This window comes from Schistocerca americana, chromosome 5 (genome assembly GCF_021461395.2).
Source record: "Schistocerca americana isolate TAMUIC-IGC-003095 chromosome 5, iqSchAmer2.1, whole genome shotgun sequence".
Taxonomy (NCBI): Eukaryota; Metazoa; Arthropoda; class Insecta; order Orthoptera; family Acrididae; genus Schistocerca; species Schistocerca americana.
Window position 1 is genome coordinate 421,747,511 of NC_060123.1, and position 16,938 is coordinate 421,764,448.

Here is a 16,938-nt window from a genome sequence, read left to right on the forward strand (position 1 = left end):
ATTTCTGATATGTTTTATCTCTCTTTTTATACTTATCACTAACGCAAATGTATCGTAAACTGATTTTAAATAATGACACTCGATGTTGAATGTTAGATTTGTACTGTAAGCTAAATTTTTCTAAATTTGTTTAGGTACTTTAGCTAGATCAACTTGTTAAATAACGTCGTGGCTGTTGGTATTTATTTTCTTGAAGTCTTCGACCAATTGCAGCTGATTTAAAAAGATAACAGTGACTTAGGGCCCGAACGCTCAAACAGGCTCACGCTTAAAAATATTACATAAAATAAAAAATAAAATAAATAAAGAAATAAAACATAAAAAAGAAAACACTGGGAAACCTGAAATTGCCCATGCACTGTACACATGAGGCGGACACTTGTTGAGCACACACACTTCAAAAGACAACTGCTCCCGTTGTATTTCGGCAAAGGAACTCAATAACACTGCCACCGGTACACTTCCCTTGAAAGTGTGTTTGTGTGACCATTTAGCACAAGCACAAGCGCACCACAGCACTGAGTAGATGCTCACCTAACAAATCCATATGCATCTCCTGCTTCACTTTGTTCTTGTATCCAAAGACAAGGCAGCACATCACAACCCCGGCCATGTTGGAAATGAGCTTAGCTATCCAAGACACACTCACAAGACAGTGCAATGCGAGAACATTCTATCCAGGTGCTCAAAGCCAGACGTAACGAGTAAACACATCCACCACTACGAATATCCGCCCCCGGTAGCTGATTGGTGCCGGCACGGTAGCTCAGCGCGTTCGGTCAGTGGGTCGATTTTCCTCTGTAAATAAAAAACTGAGTGAAGGAATCAGCGATCAACTTGAACAGATGTCATGTGACGTCCACCCACACCAAACGAAACGAATAATGCCGAACAAAATTATAAAAAATAAATAAAAGTGGTCAGCGCGACAGAATGTCAATCCTAAAGGTCCGAGTTCGATTCCCGGCTGGGTCGGAGATTTTCTCCGCTCAGGGACTGGGTGTTGCGTTGTCCTAATCATCATCATTTCATCCTCATCGACCCGCAAGTCGCCGAAGTGGCGTCAAATCGAAAGACTTGCACCCGGCGAACCGTCTACCCGACGGGACGCCCTACTCACACGACATTCACATGAACCACTAAGATTGAAAGTCTATATAACAGTCGCTGCCTGCAACTGCCTTTTGAACTGAAATTAACCTGATAAGGAGGATTTTGTTAAGGTGATAGCCAGCTATTTTATTCCGGTCGAAGAGATCATCCTTAACCCACTTTAGCACTGGATCATGTTTTTGCTTCTCTTCCAGTTTCCGGAAAAGAGATGGCATTTCGCTATGGATAGCTTTGCCACATCGGAAATTGCCATCTGGCTGGATGACTTTCAAGGGGCTCCTGATGCTTAATGAACATACGGCTCAATGAATCGGCCAACTGATTGTCAGAACTCTTTATACACCTTACGTCAAATCAGCAGACTGAAATCCTAACAACCTTTTGAGATCTTTTCAACCAAGCTTAACGCCTGGTTATCAGTTTTAAATACGAAATGTCGATGTTCCAAATACAACTTGAATCTGTCCAGGCCCTATAGCACTACCAACGCTTGCAATTTGTACACCTAATAATTACCCTCTGACGCTGTACCACATTCATTGCAATAACAGTTCTTAAAATAATCCTCTGGAACGATAAGATTGGTGTGGAAGGGAGGTACGTTCTTGATCTTGCTCTTGTAATAGGATAATCAATACTGCCATAATACAGTCCGACACTTGATTAAGAACAGAAATAACTTAGACAGAATCGAGGAAGCAATCTCGCAAAGATCCCCAAGTACCTCAGAAAGACGTTCTGGACAGCTGCACGGACTGTTACAATTAAGGAGTGGGTCGAACTGGAGGGGTCGCGAGCGCGTGGCGAAAATGTCTCGGCAATGTAGGGCACAAAGCGAGAGAAAAAAATGACGTAATACGACAAATGAACCGCCCTTTGTAGCACGAATTAAAATGTAGAGGGAGATAGAAGCTGGAGTCCAAAATTTAATTTTAGAATTTCATTTCTCTTTGTGTTAGCTCCTGAGCTACATCCAGTTTAATCCTTTTCGCAAGACTGTCTTTTCCTGCTGTGTAATCTTACAGTGAGAGCAATTCTGTGATGAAGTCGTCGGTCCTTTTAAGAACTTGAGTTCATTTTTATTTCGAGAGTACAGACTTGCCCCTCTCAAACGTTTCATCATTGTAACTTCAGTAGTTATAAGTATTATTCCATTCCACTTCATTATTATTAGAGTACAGAATGTATACTCGCAGTGGGTTAAGTTTCTAAGGATATTACTACTTTTCTTCTCTTTTTGCAATCTAAAAGCCAGCCTGTGTTTAAAAAGGAAATTACTGAAGTAAAAATTTCAATAGCTGTGTGTAGATGTACAAAACCTATTTGCCTGTGTTTCTTTTCATCTTGTTTGAACTTAATGTTCCTTCGGCGGGATGTCATTAGAAATTTGTTAGTCACTAATGAGACGGGGCCAGATAACTCGGTTTCTATATTTTCTAAGTAATCATTTGGGTTCTACGGTCATTAACAGCAAATACCTGTTGATTATCAAATTTAGTCTGTATCATATAACTGGTCAAAAAAAGAGATTTATTTCATTATTAACGTAATAGAGCTGGATAGAGCATAGTCAGTGTTAGTGAGAAGGCCAACCATTTGTTGAAGCCATGTTTTCAGTTGGGTTAAGTCACGATATTGAGCTTCCATATAAATAGTTTTCACTATAGATAACATAATCGTCTTTTGAGACTGAGCGGCTGTACCGATATTTAAGATAATTCTAACTTATTGTTCAGCTGCTCATTTTTAATTAGATTTAATTAGGTTGTGAGTAGTGAATCCGGCTTGCCGGTGCAACTGTATGAAGCTGAAGATGATCCAGAGTGATCGGAACATGTAATCTAATTCAAAATATGCAGCTGAAATCGAACAATAAATGACAACGATCGTAAGTGAATAGTTTTGTAGCTGTCTGGCATGGAGAACTCTTACCTGTGGGCTAGACAAATGGACCTGATTTTCTGACGTTTCACCAGAACGAATGGCTGTCATGGTCAAAAACTCGCTGTCCACTACCAGTGGACGGCAAGACTATTACAATGGCAACCACTCGTGTTGGCGAAGTGTCAGGAAAATTATTAAGCAGCCGCTGACCGAAGATCCTGTACTGGTCCTCAAACAGTCTTTTTGTTGTCTCAGAGGGCAAGCTGTACACAATTACGGTGTGCAGCACCGTGTCTGTGTCTGTCGTGGTCTTCCTCCCCTTTCGTAGAAGTTGGATAATCAACGGTGCCATCGGAGCAGTCACCCACTCGTGCAATTATATCATAGTTAATGAATCTTATATCAATAGGGTTTGGGAAAAAAGTCGTTTTGACTAACCAGCAGTCGATGATAACGGTAACGGTAAATTTCTAGGCTTCCGTTTGCACATTGTATATGGCGGTACATAGAGCCAAAAGTCTTCTTTTTCGGTGACTATTATCTTACCAAAGGTAAGTTTGAATCAATGATAAATTTGTAAAGCAAATAATGACAGGGAAAACTAATTCCTGGATTGACATCCTGTTCCAGCACAAAATTCAGTTTAAATAAATGGTTCAAATGGCTCTGAGTACTATGGGACTCAACTTCTGCAGTAATCAGTTCCCTAGAACTTAGAACTACTTAAACCTAACTAACCGTATCGGTCGCGCGGTTCCAGACTGTAGCACCTAGAACCGCTCTGCCACTCCGACCGGCAATTCAGTTTCAGGAAAACTCCAGCCTCCGTTGCTGAGGCCTCAATATAAGACAGTAAAATGTGATTGATGATAAAGTAAGACACCTACAGTTTCGAAAAGAGATAGCAAATTGAGTTATCTGAAGCTAAATGCACCGTCAGTACTCCAGTGCGTGCAATGTCAGTCGATCTGGATTTGAGTTAAAAGGAATCCTGATACGAAATAACGCAACGGAAACGCTCCCTGTAATCGAACCCAACTACACGTAAACACTATTATTCGAACACGAGTGATTGCTGGCAACAATGAACTCACAGGAGAAGTCGTTCACTGGTTAGTTATTGTTCTTCACACGTGATTCACATGAGCACACTGCGGGTTGATCAAATGCAGTGATAAATCAGATCGGAATATAACTTCTGGCAAATCTAATGTAATACTCTATAGTAAAATAAACGCAGCATGACACTATTCAGTTGAGCAACCAGCGCTGAGGGCACATGATCGCCTCCATTGTGAACCAAGCCAAGTGCTTAGACAAGCACATACTCCTCTTGAAAACTCACTACACAGATTCACTGAAAAAAATATAAAAGCACACCCAAACCTCTTAAAACCACAATAAAAATGATTTTGGCCTATTCAAATAACACCCGACCACACTACTCGAATAAAATCTTAATCCACATTCCGAAGGAACAATAGTTCTTAGCGATTCAGCGTCTGGAGCAACATTGAACTTTCTAATATGGTCAGTGGAGGCAGTGGGCGCAGGAGCGCGCTCTATCACAGGGGAGGGGACTGGACGGCTCAAAATGCCCATAGGTAAGAACCGGGATATGCTCTGATTCGCTGAGAAAGAACACGCGCGAGTGTTGGTAAAGAAAATAGCGAAGGTCTCTGAACCGTGGGTAAAGAAAGCTCTGAGACACCTCCGGAATAAGCTAACAGAATCGATAGAACGTTGGCCACATGCTGGTTCGCTGCATAAATTTCTCTGGGAAGCCGTCACACATCCTCCGTGCAGTTCCAATCTTTCACTATGAGATTTCCATATTATTTGGAGCCCAGAGAAAATACATTCGCGGCTGTTGATTTGCTTAGATTAAAGATATGCACGCCTGAGTACAATCGTGGTTCCACAGGCCACCGCAGACATTTTTCCATGAAGTAACGGTGGGCTGTAAGTATGAACAGTTACAGATATTACTTTTGATTTAATAAACTTTTTTCGCATGTGTCTCCTTTTCGTCTGACTGCCCCTAGTATTACCGGCTATTTGTTTTAGAAACTGTGTACGAATTTACTTGAATCATCCTCACTGATGTTAAAACGTTTTAGAATGCCTCACCTAACAGTGTTCTTATCCGCTTTATTGCGATTTCTCAGTTGAAACTTGACTGTTTTCACCCTCGCTTTGAAACATCACCCTAGAAAAATTATGAATGACAGTGCCGGAGAAACTCTTACGTTATCTGATTTTTAAACAGCTGAGCAGAACTGAATGTACTCAGACATTTCTCTCTTTACTTATTCTGATCAACACTAAAATGACACACAATATTTTTGGCGCAACGCAATCTGACTTTCAATAATCCCTACAAAAGAATGGCCCTGACTAACAATAACCTATACCTTTCATGGATCATTACTCGAACAACTGCAATGCAGGGAGTGCCAATACTGTCAGGTGGATACATGATTCTAACTTCTGAAGGCACTAACTACTGATAGGCATAGTTAGCACATGAAAGACTTGGATAGAGAACAAACAATGTATTTCCCTTAATAATATTCAAAAGTCATCATATGAATATCAGTTCATGATATACAGTATTACAAGTTTACTCTTTCTGACGGACACACGTCCAGATTGTGCGCTCTCAAAATTCTGCCCTCTCTCTCCATACATCCACCACTGCTGGCGGCTCACATCCAACTGCGTAACGATACGCGCAGTTCAAATCCAACTGCCCAACAGTACAATAGCAAAAAAACCAACAATGAAAACCAGCCACAGAGTGCACACAGCACTGTCAGTGATTTTCATACAGAGCGCTACGTGACGTTACCAACAAAAAAACCCAAACAGCCTACTTACAGCTTCTACGTTATTATAACGAATAGGAAATAAGGAAATGTATGCTCTGTATTGACATGTAACGCAGTCTCACGCCTTCACTCGTCAATAAAACTTAACGTAAGTTAATCATTCATACCATATAGCTGAATATACCAACAATTATAGAATACCATATGTTAAGTACTCAGTTAAGTGAAATGTACTGAGTTTAATTTAAAGCAGAGCCACTTATTATCGAAGTTGCTAATGAAAATCATCCTAACAAGGCGTTATAAACGCGTGATGTGTAACGAGTTTAATGACAATATACGAAATAACCGGAGTGCAATTTATCGTACTGGAACTGAAACTGTATGCGTAATAACTACTGACAATCTCTGTTGCCATGGCCACCACAATTGTACGTCGCGTACTGTCTTTCATTAATAATAGGCTATATCTGAAGAGTGGTGTTGTGACTTGGCAGGACAGCCAAGTCACTATGAGAGGAAGCCGAAAGCCACGCGCTTAAGCTCACGCAGGCTGGCGCGAGGTCTGGAACAGTTAAGGGAATTAATAGTAGCAAATAAAGTACGTAGTTGATATAATACTTAACTTTAATCCATAATTGGAGAACATCGCTCTTGACGGTACATGTTTTATAATTTCAATATTAACCGGTAATGGCGCCTTGCTAGGTCGTAGCAAATGACGTAGCTGAAGGCTATGCTAACTATCGTCTCGGCAAATGAGAGCGTAATTGTCAGTGATCCATCTCTGGCAAACTCTGCTGTACAACTGGGGAGAGTGCTGGGGAGTCTCTCTAGGCCTGCCGTGTGGCGGCGCTCGGTCTGCAATCACTGACAGTGGCGACACGCGGGTCCAACGTATACTACCGGACCGCGGCCGATTTAAGGGCTACCACCTAGCAAGTGTGGTGTCTGGTGGTGACACTACAAGTAGCACTATCGAACAAATCCCTAAAGAAAGTAACAATACGTGTGAAAATAGCATTCAGATTGGTTTAACGCTCCTCTTTCGAGTAAATGAACTTTAGCTGTATTTGTACAGGAATGATATGCAACTGACTGCAAGTGATAACTGAGCATTTGCACTCATATATCTGTTCGCTGCTATTAACTGAACACTACTGTTACGTCTTACCTCTCAAAAGATGTTTAATTAACTGAGTTCAGATTAGCCATGATATTACTGTAGCATCTTATAATTGTGACTCATATGTCGATTGAATTCGTTTGAATCCTATGAAGTGTCGCACCTTATGCCACCGACACTCCAGTGCCTGCGCGTTGAGAAGAGGGTCCGAGGACGCCAGTTCCGATGGTTAGTACTTTCAGTCAATAAGGCGATATCTTGTAAGTAGATAAATGAGCTGGAAATTTTAATGACTCGAACTATGGCACAATCACACTGTCCGACGACTAGAACTCCTTTAAAACACTTTAGATGGGATGCGAAAAGGGTCTCACTGAGTGGTTTCGTAAACAAGCAGTTTGAATTGCAACAATGAACGCCCTCGCAATAATTTATTTAAGTAGCATACCATCTATTCATTCAAAATATGGGAATATGGGTCTCACGGGGAACGTGCAAGGGATAAGTCCCCGCAGGCGCACTATCCTCTGTGCCCTCGGTGGCTCATATGGATGGAAGCGTCTGCCATGTAAGCAGGAGAACCTGGGTTCCAGTCCCAGTCAGGACACACATTTTCAACATGTCCACAATGATGTATATCAACGCCTGTTTGCAACTAGGGTGTCGATTTAATTATCATTTCATTCATTCTCAAACTAATATCTAGTAGGCCCTCACAGAAATTACTCTGAAAATAGCCGCTCCGTTTCAACATCGTCTCCCTTGCACGAGAGATCTCCAAGATTTCTAGTTACACTGTCCACTTAGTCAATACACGCCACCAGATCTTTCTTCCTGTCAGTCAAATAGATATGTTATCTTTTACATGCACTCCAGTGGCAGCAGCGCTGCATATTTCAAACTGCTCACAGTGGGGGTGTCACAAGTGATGCAGCAGTCATACCGCTGGAGTCGACAGAGCCAATCAGGATGCAGCCCCATGTGATTAAGTCGCGCAGTCATGATACGGAAGGGGAGCCTCCTGGACTACAGAGCAGGTATCCTCTCAGTCGCGATGCTGTTATTGTTTACGGGAGATGAACTTGGGCTACGGACCTGGACAAGAGTGATTACGCTGAGTTATGTTTTCAACAATAAATATTCTAACTTGTAATTAATTCCTACTTTCCATTTCGTAGTTGTACCTCGGCCTAAATGCCTGCAGGAGAGCTTCTGTAAAGTTTGGAAGGTAGGAGACGAGATACTGGCAGAAGTAGAGCTGTGAGTACCGGGCGTGAGTCGTGCTTCGGTAGCACAGATGGTAGAGCACTTGCCCGCGAAAGGCAAAGGTCCCGAGTTCGAGTCTCGGTCGGGGACACAGTTTTAATCTGCCAGGAAGTTTCACACACATTACAGTTAGAAACTGTGTATGCGAGGTCCTTACGCAGTGCAACTCAGGATGATGAAATTACCGAGATTACATTCATGCAGTATTTGAGAATGATAACACTTAACGACTTCAAGCAGACTTTACACATCATTTCAAAACATTACGAAACATTATCTCACTGATACTCTACGTTTTCACTGTTCGTGCATCAAAACTGCTGCTTCATCAGATATGACTTTACTACATCCTTGCTACTAACTCTATTTGGAACACGTTTCGCAGACGGTATCCACATGTACAATGGAATGAACCTGCTAAATGTTATACGACATACTGTTCAGGAGATTTGACGTCACGGGGGCTCGGGCAACATTCTTTTCATAATTATAAAGTAGAAGCGTAAAAGGAAGACTGGCAGTCTTCACGTTCCAACGTAACTTTCACCTCCCACACAAGTGCCGACAAACTGGGAACTAAGCCCTGCTAAATTTAATATAATACTCGCTCTGACACAAAGAGGGAGACGCACGGCGTAACATGGCGGGGACACTCGATGCCTCAGACGTGTTTACGGGCAGTGCCGTAAAAAAGGAGAGACCGTTGAGGGCTGGATATTAAAAGAGACAGGTCCGCGCTCATCGCACAGGTGAGCTTCCTCGCTTTTGTCTCACAGACAATGACGAGGGACAGCGCAGCGCCAGCCCAGGCGGTCTCGTCTGCCGCTATCTTGATGCTGCAGGTAGGGGGGGGGGGGGGGGGGGGTGTGAGCTTGTGGGCGGGGGGTAAGGGCAGGGGCGCATAAACTTGCTAACGAGGATGCCGCGGCGGCGGGCGTAAACCAGCTAGCGGCTCCATGGCGGCAGCGCCGGTGCTCGCTGGTGGCTGCCGCGTCGCAGTCACTTCGAGCACTCGCATTGTACTGCAGGTGGTGCGCAGTTTGCAGCCAGCCGTGGCTTATTGTCACTCTGTTACTGCAGGAAACACGACTACTCGACTTGCTAAGCTCCAACACAAGCAAATCAACATGTGCGGCTGGATACTGCTGTGAAGCACATGCTCGATGGTACTTTCCACTTGTAAGCCCTCCCTCAGAAACTCTAGCTAAATTACCTCGTCCCTAATGCTTGGCCATTGGATCATTAAGCTACCCGACTTAAGGCAGACAGTGTCCGACATAGAAAATAAAACGTGTTCCTAACTACACTAATCAAAATGAATATTGCATATTGCCGAAACTTTGACGCTGTACATTTTCATCCACAAACACATTCTGAGATCACTACAGTGGTTCATTTGTGATGTTCTTCTAGCGGAAGCAGTCCGGTTCTCCTTCTTTAGGGGGCAATACGTGCAGCCTTTCGCAACTGTATCACCAGTAAACATTGCGGTACTTGTGCAGCGTGTCAATACGAGAGTTGTGCTGCTTCACCATGTTTCAGGGAACAATGACACATCATCATACAAATGGAGCAGGCAATCATTCTGGTGGTCATCACAAAAAATTTTGCTGTGTTTCAGGGTGACGTCTCTAGAATCTGGAACACGAGCGACAGGGTCAGCTGAGGATCTTCACAGAAGTGTCTGCGGAAGGAAAACTACAGGTGTTTCAGAAACGATATCTCTGTATAACATGAGATAGAACAAATGCAAAATTTCTAGGAATGAACATTGATTCGCAGTTGAAGTGGTGTGAACACACAAAGGTACTTGCAAACAGAATGTCATCAGCATGTTATGCTCTTAGAATCCTATCATCAGTGTGTAACATGCAGTGTCATTTTGTTACGTATTATTCAAATGTACACTCAATTCTGAGCTATGGCATTCTTGTTTGGGGAACAAACGGACAAAATATGAACACAATTTTCAAACTGCAGAAAAGAGCCATAGCCGGCTGGAGTGGCCGAGCGGTTAGAGGCGCTACAGTCTGGAACCACACGACCGCTACGGTCGCAGGTTCGAATCCTGCCTCGGGCATGGATGTGTGTGATGTCCTTAGGTTAGTTAGGTTTAAGTAGTTCTAAGTTCTAGGGGACTTATGACCACAGCAGTTGAGTCCCATAGTGCTCGGAGCCATTTGAACCATTTGAACCTCTTCCATTTCCATAATATTGTCCTCAAGTACATCGCCCTTGTATAGACCCTCTATATACTCCTTCCACCTTTCCGCTTTCCCCTCTTTGCTTAGAACTGGGTTTCCGTCTGAGCTCTTGATATTCATACAAGTGGCTCTCGTTTCTCCAAAGGTCTCTTTAATTTCCTGTAGGCTGTATCTATCTTACCACTAGTGAGATAAGCCTCTACATCCTTACATTGGTCCTCTAGCCATGCCTGCTTAGCCATTTTGCACTTCCTGTCGATCTCATTTTTGAGACGTTTGTATTCCTTTTTGCTTGCTTCATTTACTGCATTTTTATATTTTCTCCTTTCATCAATTAAATTCAATATTTCTTCTTTTACCCAAGGATTTCTACTAGCCCTCGTCTTTTTACCTACTTGATCCTCTGCTGCCTTCACTACTTCATCCCTCAGAGCTACCCATTCTTCTTCTACTGTATTTCTTTCCCCCATTCCTGTCAATTGTTCCCTTATGCTGTCCCTGAAACTCTGTACAACCTCTGGTTTAGTCAGTTTATCCAGGTCCCATCTCCTTAAATTCCCACCTTTTTGCAATTTCTTCAGTTTTAATCTACATTTCATAACCAATAGATTGTGGTCAGAGTCCACAACTGCCCCTGGAAATGTCCTACAATTTAAAACCTGGTTCCTAAATCTCTGTCTTACCATTATATAATCTATCTGATACTAGTGTCTCCAGGATTCTTCCATGTATACAACCTTCTTTTATGATTCTTGAACCAAGTGTTAGCTATGATTAATTATGCTCTGTGCAAAATTGTACCAGACGGCTTCCTCTTTCATATCTTACCCCGAATCCATTTTCACCTACTAAGTTTCCTTCTCTCCCTTTTCCTATTCTCGAATTCCAGTGACCCATGACTATTAAATTTTCGTCTCCCTTCACTACCTGGATAATTTCTTTTATCGCATCATACATTTCTTCAATTTCTTCGTCATCTCCAGAGCTAGTTGGCTTATAAACTTGTACTACTGTAGTAAGCATGGGCTTCGTGTCTATCTTGGCCACTATAATGCGTTCACTACGCTGTTTGTAGTAGCTTACCCGCTCTCCTATTTTTTTATTCATTATTAAACCTGCTCCTGCATTACCCCTATTTGATTTTGTATTTATAACCCTGTATTCACCTGACCAGAAGTCTTGTTCCTCCTGCCACCGAACTTCACTAATTCCCACTATATCTAACTTTAACCTATCCATTTCCCTTTTTAAATTTTCTAACCTACCTGCCCGATTAAGGGATCTGACACTCCACGCTCCGATCCGTAGAATGCCAGTTTTCTTTCTCCTGATAACGACGTCCTCTTGAGTAGTCCCCGCCCGGAGATCCGAATGGGGGACTATTTTACCTCCGGAATATTTTACCCAAGAGGACGCCTTCATCATTTAACCATACAGTAAAGCTGCATGCCCTCGGGAAAAATTACGGCTGTAGTTTCCCCTTGCTTTCAGTCGTTCGCAGTACCAGCACAGCAAGGCCGTTTCGGTTAGTGTTACAAGGCCAGATCAGTCAGTCATCCAGACTGTTGCCACTGCAACTACTGAAAAGGCTGCTGCCCCTCTTCAGGAACCACACGTTTGTCTGGCCTCTCAACAGATACCCCTCCATTGTGGTTGCACCTACGGTACGGCTATCTGTATCGTTGAGGCACGTAAGCCTCCCTACCAACAGCAAGGTCCATGGTTCATGGGGGGAGGAATTAGGATGTAATAGTTGCTTTATTAACCGCGTGTGACAGTTGGCTTCGTAAATTACGGAAGACAGTCGCGTGCAGTAGATGTTCAGCAATGATATGGCTGATCACGCTTTTTTTCTCAGCGAGAGTTTGCTATCAAAAGAATTAGTTTACATGATAGTAAACAGATGTTAACAGAGAATGATCGTAGAGAAACCGAGTAATTTTACTGGTAACAGTCTTTGAGGTGATAACCGGACCGGACGTTAGTACAACAGGGAGCCCTCAAATTCGCACAAATTCCAAATATTAAGGTACCTATGTACGTACTCATGTAATTACTTTAAACAGCACAGCACTTTTCATCAAAATTAATGTAATAATGTTTTAATGAGTAACCTTGCATGGGGGCTTAATTAAATAAAATGCAAATATTTTTAGTAGCTGTATGTACGATTACGCAGTCTCGTAACCGGTTGGCCCTGATTAGTATTTGTACGCAATCTGACTGCATAGAATAACAACAAAGAATGAAAGAAAATTTCCGTTAACACAATTAATTAATTAAGTCCCCAGCAACTATAAAACCTACGAAACAACAAAGCACAAGTGTAACTGTTCTGTGTGTGGAAGTGTGATTCAACGTACACATCTGGCACGGTTCTTCCTCTAAAAGACCAGATATTTTAAACACCATTTATACTGAAGTAATTAAAAAAACAAACCAGAAATACTATAATTGCACATAGAAACCAGAAATACAGTCTAATACAAGAACACGAGCCAGATGCTTTGTTGACTGAACCTGTAACCAATAGGCATTATTGTTTAAGACATTGAAGTAATACAAAAAAAAGGAATTTTTATACCTTCATATATACTGACGAAAAGCACATTACAGCATCCCTAATCCAACAACATCTGGTGTCTAGCCCATCAAAACAATATGACAACATCTGAACAAGCACTCTCCATGGGAACCTCTCAACAACGACTCACCACTGCTACATCTCAACAAGCACTGCCTACTACGACTTCTCGACAAGAACTGTCCACTACGACTTCTCAGCAAGCACTGCCAGTGGAGGCGGCTGAATAATACTCTTTGGCGCAATCTCTGGCGCTGTGACTCAGTGTAGCAACCTTTCAACGTGAAAAATATTTAAGATACTTATCTATTGTGGTGGTAAAATATTTGAAATTAATATTACAAAAACATTTCAGAGAATTGTGGTGGTAAAATATTTCAAATTAATATTACAAAAACATTTCAGAGAAGTTATGAAAAAGTTTGTCGCTCAGCAGTAATCGGAAACTTCGTAATAGGTCTAAATTGCCACCTATACCTGACTAGTTAACACAAGCTCAGATTTCATCCACGCCACTGATTTAGGTTTGCAAAGTGCATAAGCCACCACAGTTTTATGAAGAAAAGAAAAGTTTCACTTTGCCTTGTGGTGTCTACTTCTCAACGCACAGCACCTATTACGAAATTCGGCTCGTTTATAATTTGTGTATGAAATCTCAGTGTGTGTCGGCGAACGATTTTGTATTCATATAAATACCAACTTTTATCAGAGTAAAAATCTTTGTTTTGAAACATGAACATATAAGAATGTTAATTTTTCAGTACATACACTCCTGGAAATGGAAAAAAGAACACATTGACACCGGTGTGTCAGACCCACCATACTTGCTCCGGACACTGCGAGAGGGCTGTACAAGCAATGATCACACGCACGGCACAGCGGACACACCAGGAACCGCGGTGTTGGCCGTCGAATGGCGCTAGCTGCGCAGCATTTGTGCACCGCCGCCGTCAGTGTCAGCCAGTTTGCCGTGGCATACGGAGCTCCATCGCAGTCTTTAACACTGGTAGCATGCCGCGACAGCGTGGACGTGAACCGTATGTGCAGTTGACGGACTTTGAGCGAGGGCGCATAGTGGGCATGCGGGAGGCCGGGTGGACGTACCGCCGAATTGCTCAACACGTGGGGCGTGAGGTCTCCACAGTACATCGATGTTGTCGCCAGTGGTCGGCGGAGGGTGCACGTGCCCGTCGACCTGGGACCGGACCGCAGCGACGCACGGATGCACGCCAAGACCGTAGGATCCTACGCAGTGCCGTAGGGGACCGCACCGCCACTTCCCAGCAAATTAGGGACACTGTTGCTCCTGGGGTATCGGCGAGGACCATTCGCAACCGTCTCCATGAAGCTGGGCTACGGTCCCGCACACCGTTAGGCCGTCTTCCGCTCACGCCCCAACATCGTGCAGCCCGCCTCCAGTGGTGTCGCGACAGGCGTGAATGGAGGGACGAATGGAGACGCGTCGTCTTCTGCGATGAGAGTCGCTTCTGCCTTGGTGCCAATGATGGTCGTATGCGTGTTTGGCGCCGTGCAGGTGAGCGCCACAATCAGGACTGCATACGACCGAGCCACACAGGGCCAACACCCGGCATCATGGTGTGGGGAGCGATCTCCTACACTGGCCGTACACCACTGGTGATCGTCGAGGGGACACTGAATAGTGCACGGTACATCCAAACCGTCATCGAACCCATCGTTCTACCATTCCTAGACCGGCAAGGGAACTTGCTGTTCCAACAGGACAATGCACGTCCGCATGTATCCCGTGCCACCCAACGTGCTCTAGAAGGTGTAAGTCAAGTACCCTGGCCAGCAAGATCTCCGGATCTGTCCCCCATTGAGCATGTTTGGGACTGGATGAAGCGTCGTCTCACGCGGTCTGCACGTCCAGCACGAACGCTGGTCCAACTGAGGCGCCAGGTGGAAATGGCATGGCAAGCCGTTCCACAGGACTACATCCAGCATCTCTACGATCGTCTCCATGGGAGAATAGCAGCCTGCATTGCTGCGAAAGGTGGATATACACTGTACTAGTGCCGACGTTGTGCATGCTCTGTTGCCTGTGTCTATGTGCCTGTGGTTCTGTCAGTGTGATCATGTGATGTATCTGACCCCAGGAATGTGTCAATAAAGTTTCCCCTTTCTGGGACAATGAATTCACGGTGTTCTTATTTCAATTGCCGGGAGTGTAATTAAACACACGAGATAAGCATTTGCTTTATAAGTAACCAGTATAATGTTACTTAACTTGGAGTTTCAATTATGGCATAGCATTTACACTTTATGCTAATATGACCTCCCTACTCGAAGACCACTTTGCATTGTATCATAGAGATAATAAATCTGTTACATGATGTTGCACAGACCAAATAAAACTATTGCATTACACATGAAGACGAGCTATGTCAAAGCCTCCTTAACAAAGTTACTGCAACGTTATGTCACAGCTTACTGTTTGTGTCTCTGAATGCAACAGAATCTTCAGTTGTACGTATAACCAGCAATATTACTCTCTCAGCTCGCAGAGCCCCACGATCGACAATATAGCTGGCCTTTTACTCCACAATAAGTCAGAGCAAACCCGTTCTTCCATAACACACAGTTTAGCTGTACCTTTTACAAAATAGTACCATCAGTCAGCAGTCATTTAAAGCTAATGGTACCTGTGCTCGATGTTCCCCACACAAACACCGTACACGCACACTGTGCTGACACCACTACTGACTACTTAGGCAATCTTTGTTCGAGAGCTATTTCTTTTAAAAACTGGAGCGATATGGCCACTCACATGAATATGCGAGAAATCCCGCGACAGTTATTATCTGTTTATAAATCCATAACTGTTTATAAAAATCTATACATAATTTTACAATTGTTTTAACACTGTAAGCTTTTTAACAAAATAAACATAACAAAATGTATTTCATTATTTCTTAAAATGTTTTGGTAAATGTGTAGCTTATGTTATTTTCCGTTTCCGCCACGAGCTGGCAGTACCTTATGTCGCCCGTTTTTACAAGCAGATAGTGTCACTGAACCCACTAAGTGGCATAGCGTCTACATTAGTCACGACTTATACAGCACCTCTTTCAGTGCCAGCCGACTACTGTTTTAGCGGTGCCATCTGTCACTTTTCAAAGTTATGATGTGTAAAGGGAAATATTTTACCTGGTCCATTTTCAGTAATAAAGATATATTTTAGAGTTATTATGATACCTGTATCGTTACTTACTACATCAGGCACTCGGAGAACGTGATGTCATTTGTTGAAGAGAATTCTGTCGACACTAGATTTTCCATTGCATGTTCTTTATCGACGGAGCAACAGTTACGAACCATGGTAACGTAATGTTGCATAATATGCATTACTGGGTGGCGGAGAATCCGCGCTGGCTTTGACACGTGCAACACTAACGACAGTGGAGCATTAACGTATAGTGAAGAATCATTAGAAATTCCAATGTGGGACCTTGCTTCATCCCTGGGGTGTTAAAATGGATATAACGTATGCACACTTCCTTACGAACATTCTACCTGTTCTTATAGAAGAAGTACCACTGAACAAGCGACATTGTATGTGGTTCCTACTCAGTGACTGCGAGCACTCTCTGAAACACAAATACTGAATGGAAAGAAGTTTCCTATTGGATAGGACACAGTGCAGCAGTACAGTGGTCGCTTGGTCTCTTGATTTGACTCCTATTGATTTAATTCAATGAGGGGCACTGAAAGATGCAGTTTATCATGAAGCAACAACTACGCCAGACAACATACTTCATCGAATCTCCACAGCAAGCGATGGCATATCATCCAATGCACTTTTATGTTCATCTATCTCTCGAATTGTGATTGCAAATGTGCTGTGTGCTTTGAGTCGGTGGTAAACAATTTGAGCACAGGCTTAAGTATGGTTTAAAACTACGTTTCGTT